The following is a 12,527-nucleotide window of genomic DNA, read 5'->3' on the forward strand; positions in this document are numbered from 1 at the left end:
AGTCAAGAGTAGGAACGACAAAGCTTGTCGAAATATACACATCCAAATCCTATAGGTCAATACTTCACGAAATAGCGACTCGAGTGAACTGTGGTATCAGCAGGTAGAGCAGCATGAAATTGAACAGAAAATATCTGAATGCTCGGAAATCTCACAACAACAGAAGGGTGATCTTAGAAGTGTATTATTACGCTATGCTCGTGTGTTTGATAAAAGACCCGGGGTCATTAGGACGTATCTGTATAGCATTGATGTCCGGCCCCACGACACTTTCTGTAAGAATATCTATTCTATACCTTGGTCACAAAGAGAGGCAGTGGCTCAAGAAATAAAGAAAATGCTCTCGTGGAATTTCATAGAGACTTCATTATCGCCTTATTGCAGTCCACTATTAGCGGTCAAGAAAGCCGACAATTCGGTGAGACTCGTTCTCGACGCAAGGGACATTAATAAGATTATAGTTCCAGTAACCACCCGAGCTGAAAACCTGGAAGAACAGCTGCAGCGTTTTCATGGGGTGCAATATTTAACTAGTGTAGACCTCCGTAGTTCATATTGGCAAATCCCACTATCACCTGATAGTAGGAAGTATACAGCATTCATATTTGCAGGTAGGTCCTACCAGTATTGTGTTCTACCGTTCGGATTGAACGTTAGTGCCGGCGTTTTCATAACTGCGCTCGACACTGTTTTAGGACCTGACCTTCTTGACAAACTCACAGTTTATATAGATGACATATTAACAGCAACACCTACATGGGAAGAACATATAGAGCTTTTGGAAAGAATGTTACGGAGGCTTTCAGCGGCAGGTGTCACAGCAAACCTTAGCAAATCAAAATTTGTGAGAAAAGACATAAAATTTCTCGGTCACATAATTTTGCCGGCAGGGATAAGACCCGACCCAGAAAAACTGTTAGCCATAAAAAACTTTCCCGCGCCGTGCACAAAACGACAGCTAAAGGTATTTGTGGGATTGTGTTCTTTCTTTCGCAGGTTCGTGCCGAACCAATTGCTCAATAGCCCTGAATTATTGGGCCTCTTAAAGAAGGACAAACAGTGGATCTGGACGCCTCAATGCCAGATCGAGTTTGAAAAAATAGAACATGCTTTGGTTAATTCTAAAATACTAGAACATCCTGACACGAGCAAAGATTTCTGTACAGCGGCGGATGCTTCATTTTCGGGACTAGGAGCCTGTCTATTTCAGCTGGACATAGGCGCTAGCTCCGACAATGTTAAGATAATTAGTTTTGCTAGCCGTACTCTGTCAGAATGCGAGCGCAGGTATTCCACAACACAATTGGAAGCCCTTTCTATTTTGTGGGCTATTAAAAAATTCCACTATTATCTATTTGGCAAACATATACGAATCTACAGCGACCATCAGGCACTAAGCTTTTTACTCACTTGTAGGTTGCTACACAATCGCCTTGCGCGGTGGACGTTATTTTTGCAGTCTTATGATTTTGAAATTATATATGTGAATGGCAAGGATAACGTAATCGCCGACGCACTGTCAAGATTACCACAAGGACTACCTGAGTTCGAAGAATTGGTAGGAGAGAACACAGAATTTAAAGTTATGCTCATCAAGGACACTAAATTCAGGAAATATTTTTTGGATATGTGCAATAATATGGCCAAATTACAGGAAGAAGATGACCGGTGGAGAAAAGTTAGATTCCAGTTAAACAATAACCCCCCTTTACCCATAAGACAACAATACAAATTTCACAAGGATGTATTATTTTACAGGAGGAACATGTACAGCGATACATGGTGCGTTTGTGTGCCCGAAGCATATGAGAAAAGTTTAATTTGGCATACTCACTACGCTTGGGGACACTACGGTGCCCGCAAGTGCTATAAGAAATTAAATATGTACTGTTACTTTCCCAATATGCTTCGACGCACACAACAAATTTTGAAAACTTGTATTATTTGTCAGAAGGTTAAGCCTGTCAATCTGAACTGCGAGACAGAGTTGCATCCTATTTTACCAAAAAAACCACTGGAGCTAGTATGCATAGATGCTATGGGTCCTTTACCCTCTGCCAGTGGAGGTGTAAAATATATTATTTGAGTATATGATGTATTTTCAAAGTATGTGAAATTATATGCCACGAAAACAACTGCAGCTAAGCCTATTATCAGACGTATGCTAAACGACTACTTCCCGTCTGTTGGGAAACCACAGGCGATCTTAACAGATAACGCAACCAATTTTACGTGCCATGCTTCGAAAAAATTTCTGAAAGAACAACAGGTTAAACAAATACTGATATCCCGGTATAGCCCGCAATCAAACCCTATTGAAAGAATATTCCGTGAATTGAATAGGTTTATGACGACATACGTAGCCAACAAGCAGTCTAAATGGATTGAATACTTAAAAGTTTTTGAACAGGTGGTAAACAATCTCCCAATATACGACACTGCAGTTACGCCGTCAGAACTAATATGCAATAAAAAAGAAAATAATGAATGGGTTAACCCTATCCCGTCTTTTCCTAGACAACCCGTCGACCTAAATGAAAAAATAAGACAAGTATTAATCTCTATCACACAACAGGCCCAATGCCGAAAGAAGCATTATGATAAACGGCTACATGGTGTTACCAGATTTATAATCAGAGAAAAGGTGTTACTCAAAACTCACGTGAAATCTTCCTTGCTAGCTAAGAAAAACGCTAAGTGGCAAATGAAATATACTCGTCTGTACGTAATCGCACATATTCCGCACGACGGTTGTTATTTACTTGCATACCCTCACAGTGCTAAGATCAAAGGGCTCTATGCACACAGAGACTTAAGAAAATTCTACTATAATTATCATACGTCATATCTAAAAATGCACAAGTATAAAATAAGTTACTGTAAAAAAAAAAAAGGAACGAGCACGATTAGGATAAAGAAAATACATCTTATGCAGCTAAGTGAATCAGAGCATTTCACTATTTCTGTTTACATTTGTCAGTGAACGTGGACGCAAGACACAGGTAAGCTAGGACATACACGTCAGTTGGTGACTAGCAATGTTTAACACGAAGTGTACTTGTAAGTTTTGACAGAATGTTTTTTTGTTTGGTCACAGTGGTATTTTAGTTTTAAGTTTATGTACGGAGGTATCTGGAGCGAACAATTGGCACAGACCTCACAGCAAAATAGATGTAAGTTATTTATTCTTTTTTTTTTGCCACTTGTGTATCAAGGCAGTAAGGTACAGGGTAAGTTACAAAGAAAAATATTGGACTCCCTAAGGTACAAAGGTTAATTTTGTGACGCAAGTACACGATAGGTTGCTGAGAAAGTATTTTGTGTCTTTGACGTATCCACACCACGAGTTTTTATCTATAAATATATCGCACAAACCACGACCTTAATTTTTTTTGTATGCTGCAATTATAAAAAAGGATTCCTAACTGCTAATGAAAGTGTAGGGTACGCACTGTAACTTGATCTAAGAAAAGTGCACCTAAAGATAGGATACATGAATAACAACTTGTGTGATCTTACTGTCATACAGATAATTATTTTTAACTTTATATACATGTTTCAATGCAAGTACGATGTTGAGATACAATCTGTGAATGTTAACTGAAGCAAACATAACACCGTCCCTTATAAAAAAAAATAAAGGAGTATGTATAAGGTAAGTTACAGGTAGCCAACTAGCCGAAAAAATGAGGTAACGCCGAAACAAACAATTATTTACAGGTGGCGCTCGGCGAGATACTGCGAGACTTCAATCGGCGGGGAAAAGTCATGAAGTTACATTAATGTCACTATGACTGACGATTGACGTAATAAAACATTACCAAGATCACTGAGAAACACACTACGTGATACCAAGTAACGCCAAAGAATTTTAATAATCTATTTTTTTTAGTATGAAAATACGAAGGATGTACGCTGACTTTAGAGGGATGCAGTACATTGATTATATTTTTATATGTGTTTATAATATTTTGACCAATCTGAGCGGAAGATATTTGATGGAAGGAGAAGAAGTAACACAAATATGAACACAAAAAAAAACACCATATTCGCGAGCACAGACTTTAGAGGCAGTAGCGCACAGCAGCCAAGCTTCATTATTAATCTGTTGTTTGTACTACCTAGCAATTTATGTATAGTGATTTATTTATGTCTGTTTACTCATTTCCTATTATTATTTTATTCCTTTATGTTTATGATGTGTGTGTACCATGCGTTGTTACAAACTTGGGTGACGAAAGGATGAAAGAATCCCCCCCCCCCTCCCACATAGTAACTCGCGGGTAGAGAATGAACAAACTTTGCCTCATTTGGAGACAACTTCTAAAAGCACTTATAGTGCGTTCATGTCCTAGTATTGTTATTTCAATACATAAGTGCATCAGTAGCACGACATAGAGTAAAAAAATGCTGTTGTTCTCAAACGTGTTCTCCTATGCTCTATGAGATATCAGACAGTGTCACGATCGCGAAACATAGTATTAGAGGCACGTACTTTCTGAGAACACAATCACCTACCAATTTATGTAATAAAAATGTTATGAGCAAAAAGGTACGCCGACAAGGTTCAGTAAAAAATCGCTGGAACAAATAACGAACGTGGGCATTTATCATAAAAGACAAGCTAGTGATATCATGAGCTACAGTTTTGTTTCTGAATGGACAGGACAGTGTGACAATGTTATTCAGTGTCAATGACCTGTGAGCTATATGCAAATAGACAAGTGAAAATACGTTTCATATCACGAACCTTTTCCTTCGAGGTAAAAGAGACATAGTGAATCGACGAAGACTGCGGCGGTACAAGTGTTTGTGCACTACATAGGACAGTGTGCCGTTGCTAGCCAAATAGTGAAGTGCAGTATTACCTTTGTGCAGTGGACTTCGGAGGCACCGAGTCGTCCCTTCCCACAGTCAAGGTGTACAGCAAGTGGAAACAAGTGCGGTTGGTTTTTTTGCAAACTCTGCGAACACTGCACGAGACACTGAAAAGTTTGGACCGAGACGCGCGGCATCGCTTTACGGCGGTGGGCCCGCGCAACTGCCGAGTTCCACACGGCGCGCAGCGCGCCACCAAACTGATTGTTGCGAGTGCAGTTATGTGCATATGACACATTATTGGCTAGCGGCCTAACATACAAGGACAATTTAAATCAAAGCAAAATCTACGTTTAATTGGACACCCAACGAAGTGCCAAGACATGTAGAAACACAGATTCCAGAAACCCGAAATAAAGTCTGACTACCCCAGCTCATGATTCACGCCCCCACGTTACCTTAGAACAACGCTTATGTTTATATGTATATATATGTATTAGTATTAAGTTAGACTAAGTATTAATCCATGTTAATTTTTGTTTGTTGTTTATATTACCCATGACGAGACAATAGTAAAATACGGAAAGGATGTCACTAAGCAGATCTTGGCGTAGAAGAGAAAAGCAATGGAAAGCAGAACCAACTCTAAGCAAGAGCTAACGCCTCTTGCTGCCCCAGACACGACTATTAACCCACAATCTAGATCCGAACACTCTAATAAATACGTGACTTTCCTGAAAAATTTTTTTAATAAAAAAAAAACTTAGGAATTATGAATTTTATGAGCAGCAGGTGTAAAAGAAGACTGTTTATATAGCGATAGACTATGTATAAAACAATGTAATACCTTTGTATAATGCGATGTACCAAGAAATAATAAAATAATTTTGTGTATAGAATACAAAAAAAGAGAGAAGAAAGAAGGTAATAGGAGGATGTAACAATTATCCAAATGTGATGATTTTGTGTCAAGGACGATGTAATAATTTTGTGTGTATAGTATGTAAGTTTATGTGTGTTTTACATGTGTTCGGTGTATCCTTATATAAATGATTTGTCCTCATTGTCATGTGTCAAAACTGGCATCAAAACCATGTTTGTAGAATGAAGTGATCGGGAGAGAGACACTGACAGTGCAATCCCATTACGTGTGAATAACAGACAAGGACTACCAGTGTGCAAAGTGTTTGGGCTCATTGTCAGCAAAATTGACATTTCTTCAGACAATTCGCCCAAGGGGGCGATGTAAAGGAACTGAAAATATTGTGATTTAATCGCAGAGGTGCTGAAAAATTGTTCCAGTGACACACCAGAGAAATATCTGGTAAACTTTTTATCTTTGAGAAACATAGGAACAATTTCGCCCTTCGTTTTTTATTTCTGGTATGAACGACTACTTTTTGTTCTGATGGGCTGGTGGGATGTCGTACTGTCTAATTAATAGTGTGTGTGTGTGTGTGTGTGTGGTAAGTGAAAGAGTTAAAAGACGCAAGATGTGTTTTATATTATTTTCATCGCACAACAAGCCTTATTCCCATGCCTATGGAGTATTTATGTTAAGCAGAAAAGGCGAGTTTTAGATGGAACCGAAGATCTTCAAAACGGCGCTGCTCAACAATAGAGGTGCGTGATTGTGCTCTCTAGTTTCCTTTCGTGGCCGCTCAAATTACTTCCGATTCGTTTTGCCGAGACATTAAGAACCTGCAATCTTGTTTTTCTTATAAAAATACTAGTCCGATGCAAAAGAAATACTCTTAGATTTAAATAATTGCCATTCTTTTACCCAGGCCACGGGGAATGATAGAACGTACGTGCCTCTACTCTGAATGTACGTTCGCAATCTCCGGGTGTGTTACGACGAAATTATTTCACAATGAAAATTTCTCATCAGACCGCAACCACTCGCACGCGAATGTACGTACGCTCTGAATGTATCTAGTCAGTGACGCGCGTTGTTCAAAAGCTTTACTTTTAATATTCAGTGGATAACATTTCCGAAATTAATTTTTGTTTATGCTGCAAATCGTACTTCCCGCAAAGTATTTATTACGTAAGTTTAAGGCTCAATTTAATCAAAATAAAGATTCCGAATAATAGAAATAAAGAATAACAATCAAACATATCAAACCTAAATAAACAGAAAGAGGGAACGTTACATGCTGTACCGCTTTGGCAAATGCTTTATCTGCGCCATTCGCCTTAATCACATCTGAGAGTAATTCTTAATAAAACGTTTGTCGCTAATTGTTCGTCATCACAGATACAGTTCGCTATACGGCCACGACGGGCAACTGATTTCCAAATTTCGTCTTCCTCTTCAGAGGATGGAACTTACGACCCCTGGTTTACTAGACCAGTTCTCTACCACTGAGAAAAGAGGCGCGGCCTAGCGGTACTCTTGCGTACTTCGGCCTCACGGTCGTCTGCATCATCAGAATTCAGCTGACAACACTTCATATTACCGTCTAATATTTGCAGCTATGGCGACCCATTACTGCTTGGCTACACATCTGACACGTAACCGATGTGCTCTCCAAACAACAACACTTGCATTTCAGAACATGTCTTTCATACATGTCTACAAAATCACCTTCACCTTCAAATACAGTTTCCTTGCGACTGACAGAGACATAGGCAAAGTTTAAAGTTCCTATTTCCATTACATCATGTTAATCAGAAAAATGGTAATTTACATCTGCAGCGGAACAAAGTTCCGTTCCGCCCAGAGAGTGGCTAGAACCCACGTCCCTGGGATCAAGGGTCTCACGCTCTACCGACTGAGCTAGCCGGCTGCCTCGGTGATTACCTGCCGGGTAGCACGTCACACAGTATTCGTTTGGGTCTCGTGGTCCCATACAGAATCTCTCCATGCTGCCTAATGTTTTCCTAACGTCACACTCGTCACGTACTTCACTTTTATTTCATAATCGTTTCTGAGAGGTAAAGGAATTGCATGACAAAATGCAGAGCTAGTGGCGTCAAAATTAACACACATACTTGATGTGACTCAAAAGCCGAACGAGTTGATTTCCGACGATGTTTTATATGTGCAAGTGCCAGTCAAAACTAGCCGTGACGGCACTCTGCCGACCATTTCGCTAGTTAACACCGGTCTTGTTGTGTGTGTTTCAAGCTCAAGAGCAACTCCAAGCCAAAAATTGTCAACAGTAACATTCAGACGGTTTCGTACTGCTCAATTGCTACATCAAACGGTATGTTTCCTTTTCAGAACTGGAAGAACACGACCGTTACAGCATTCGAACCTGTAATCTTCAGATCCGAAGTCCGACGCCTGATCCATTAGGCCATACGGTCACTGACGACCAACTATAACTTGTATACGACTCATCTCGAAACGCTCACACCCACTCAGGAATTTTGTTTTCGTTCTACACAGCCGCTGCCCCATGCTACTTCCACCCATTCGTTACATTCAACCTTTTACGAGACCGACCAAATATAGACTGGGAAACAAGGCCACACACATTGTGCATTCGGAACTGAAGGCAGGGCGTCCCTCGCCGCATTTGCTACGATGGCCATTTGCTACTTCTGCATAAGCGGCGGCGGCGGCGACGACGACGACGACGACGACGATGACGACGACCGCGAGAAGCTCTGAGACATGTGAGAAATACATCTATAAAATGTAATTCAGACTGCCTCGTCCCACCTTATGCTGTACCGCTTTGGCAAATGCTTTATCTGCGCCATTCGCCTTAATCACATCTGTGAGTAATTCTTAATAAAACGCCTGTCGCTAACTGTTCGTCATCACAGATACTGTTTGCTATAAGGCCACGACGCGAAACTGATTTCCCAAATTCGTCTTCCTCCTGTGAGGATGTAACTTACGACCTCTGGTTTAGTAGACCAGTTCTCTACCACTTTTTTTTTTACGCCATAACCACTTTTTTTCACATTTCTTTTTTTGCTTGCCTTAGACCGCTGTTTTTTTTCGTTTATGTTTATTATGTCCTTTTTAGGTTTTTCTTTATTCATATTTTTTTAACACTGTCTTTTCGTTTTTCCTTTGTAATGACCCAGGGCAGGAAGGTGGAGGCGCGTTGGGCAGGGGTCGTATCCCGAGGCCTGGCCATGACGTCTCCTCCTCCCTGCACCGAAGCACAGTGTCACCAATACGTTGTAATTGTCTTTGGTTCGGAGTCTTATGATACTTATATGTGAACACGGGACTTATGAAGCGTTGTCTATCCAAACAGTTATTTAGCCTTCCTGCCAAGATTGTACCTAAGAACTAGCGAGAATGTCTTCCCTGTCATGAAGTTAGCTCAGTATGCCCCTATACCGGTGCCATTAATGATTCAGGCGCAGGAGCGATCAATAGAAATTGAAACTTAACCAACTCACTGCTTTTCGAAAACAATAGTAAGCATATTCGCAAAGTCCCTCTTAAGGTGTGGGAAAGACTTTTGCGTCCAGTACTCATGAAGAATGTAACCAGTAAACGAAATAAAATCGGTAATACCATGATCATCAACCACTGCAAAAATGTAACGGCCAAGAAGCCACATAACGGTGTTGTTCTTGGTCCGCTAATAAAAAACCGTGTCCGGCCAGCAGAGAATATCAGTCTTAAATGCCGATTCGGAGCTCCTTGTGAATAAAGCCAATTGTCGGCGCAGCCAGTGCCACATGCTATGACGGTCAGCGCATGTAAATCGGCGTAGGAGTGTATCAACACAACCACACGTTTGACAAAGCGGAGAGACACATAAACCTACACGATGAAGGCGTTCGTTCGTAGGAATCAGCTAATTAACTACCTTATACCATAGGGAGGCAACAGTTGCTGAATGAACGGGTAAGCTAATATTCGTCCATATGTTACGCCAATTAAAACTGGGATAATGCAAAACAATCGGGTTGGAAGAAGAAGACCGGTGCCATTTGTCAAGCAGGGTTAGCGTAGTAATAACAGGACGACGTTGTTAGTGGAGATCTAGGTAACTAATCTCAATGTAGAAGTCCCGAACATGCCGTAGCTTCGCATTTAGAGGCCCAACGTTAATGGGCGGTGACAAGCTCGCAGGACGAACGACATGGAATAATCTCGAAGTAACAGTCGGGGACTCAGATAATGAAAGATGGAGGGTTCGCTTAACATAAAGGGCAGCAGCCTTGACACGGACATCGGTGAACGACAAGCTGCCCTCAAGACGCGGCTTCGTAAGAACATCACAAAGTAATTTAAAAATATGCCCCCGCCAAATATATCTGTTAATAAGCTGGACCATTTTTGCACCCTGCATTCGGGGAAGCGGAAACAGCTGAGCAACGTAATATACTTTACATAAAACATAAGTGTCTAATACACGCTTTTTTTGCAGTAGCGGTATCGAACGCCATGAGTGTTCTAATAAAACACCTTGCAGCTTGAAAATGGCCACTTGCCAATTTTTTGCAGCCATCCGAATAGGACAACGTTCAAGATAGATACCTAAATGTGTATGGTGTTCAACAGCTGTAACCCACGGAACAATCACACGTTCAAAGCCCCGCAAATTCAGGAGCTTGCTTTTACGGGGATTGATACGAGAACCTGAGGCCGCAGAAAATTTATCGAGTTCCATTTTCAACTGCGGCACTTCTGCGGTGGAACGAAGCAAAACAACCAAATCATCAGCATAAGCTGTTACCGTCTGGGTAACCCCAGAGATCGTAAGACCACGAAGTGTCGAGTTGAGACCTGTGAGGAGTGGTTGAAGGGAGAGAGCATAAAGGGTCATGGATAAAGGACTACCTTGCGGGAAGCCACGTTGAATATCAATAACCTTTGTTAGCTGCCCATTAATGTCAATCTTAGCAGAAATGCCAGTCGTCATATTCTTATGTACCAGCAGCGCCTGTTCATTAAAACCGAGCTGGTGCAGCAGAAGCTCTAAAAACGAATGGGACACACGATCAAAGGCCTTACTAAAATCAACAAATAAAAGCGCACAGGAAATATTGGTGACAGCGACAATCGACACGACATCACGATACCACGCCAGAGACGTCAATATGGAGCGCCCTGGAAAGCAGCTTTGACAAGGAGGTATCACAGGTGTAAGCAAGAGGGATAGACGTCCATTAACAGCCCTAGCAGCCGTCTTATAGTCAAAATTTAAAAGGGTTAAAGGACGAAAGTCACTAGCTGTCTTCAAACCAGCAGATTTAGGTATCAGGACAACCGAACCTCTCTTGAAATCGGCTGGAATTGTGCCACCATTCAAGATTTCATTCACAATATCCGTAAAAACAGGCCCTATAATAGGCCAAAAGCGAACAAAAAACTCCTTAGGTAGGCCATCAGGACCAGGAGATTTGTGAGATGCTGAACAAGCAATGAAAGCTGAAATTTCGTCTGCAGTAAAAGGAGCTAAAAATTTCGCATTATGGTCCTCTGTTAAAACTGATGGGATAGCAGTTAAAATATCGTCAACATCAATCGGATCAGAATCAGCCGCAGTATATAACGTCTCATAGTAGCAGGTAAGTTCATGGGTTATTTGATTCTGTAAGGTAAGCCGGCGACCATCAGCTGCCATAAGGCCGTCAATCAATACACGTCGACGGTTCTTGTGGTGACGAAACAGATGGTACATAGAAATCATTTCATGTGCTAACGTGGACGGTGGTTTAGATTTAATCTTCAATCCTTCCATCTGAAACCGCTTAATACTAAGATGCTTGGCCTTAATTTTCCGAATCTCAGAAAGGTGGGCACATGTCATTGTAGAATTATCATAAAGTTCGCGAAGCACCGAATAGTAATATTCAAAACTCAGTTTCAGATCTCGTGCTCTATTATAACAGTAGGACATTAAAGTGCGACGTAGTTTTGGCTTCACACAGTGGATCCACCAATGAAGCTTAGACGGATAGTATCGCAGAGAACGTAAACAAATGTCCCACGCCGTCTGTATTAGAGGTTCGATGTCAGGGTCATCGAGCAAGGAGACATTTAATTTCCACAGCGGCCTATAAAGTTTAAGAGGTTGACGCTCCAAATTAATTATAACAGCAAGGGCACAATGATCCGTAAAACTGGCTGGAATAACATCTACATCTAAAACAGAAACACTAAGGGGATCAGAAATATACAATCGGTCAAGTCGACTACTTGAGGTGGCAGTAAAAAATGAAAATTTAACTAAAGTGGGGTGTTTAACCTCCCACGCATCGCGTAGTCGTAATTGACGTACAAGAGAATGTAGCTCGAAACAATAATTAAAATGAGGGGCTTGGTCTTTAGCTTGTAACACACAATTAAAATCGCCCCCCAATATCAAGGTCGTAAGATTTTTTCGTAAAAGGTAAATCAGATACTCTTTATAAAAACGAGACCTTTCCTGCCGCTTGCTAGAACCAGAGGGGGCGTAAATGTTAACCAAGGTCGTGTCAAATAACCGACAACCAATGCCCCATCCCGAGTCTAAAAGCTCAATTTCGGTAACGGGGATACCGTCACGAATTAGGAAAGCAGTACCTGCAGAAAACTCAGGTGCAAAATTTATAATAGTGCGAAAACCAGGAACAAACAGGTGTGCAACGGAGACTTCCTGCAGGAAAACAATATCAGCTGCAGAGTCATAAATAAACTGCTGCAGAGACGCTGACTTCAGAGCAGATTGAATGCCATTTATATTTAAGGATATAAACGTGCACGCCTGCAACATCAACCAAAAAATGGGAAGAAAACTCAA

Source organism: Schistocerca gregaria, unplaced genomic scaffold (genome assembly GCF_023897955.1).
Source record: "Schistocerca gregaria isolate iqSchGreg1 unplaced genomic scaffold, iqSchGreg1.2 ptg000131l, whole genome shotgun sequence".
NCBI classification, from domain to species: Eukaryota; Metazoa; Arthropoda; class Insecta; order Orthoptera; family Acrididae; genus Schistocerca; species Schistocerca gregaria.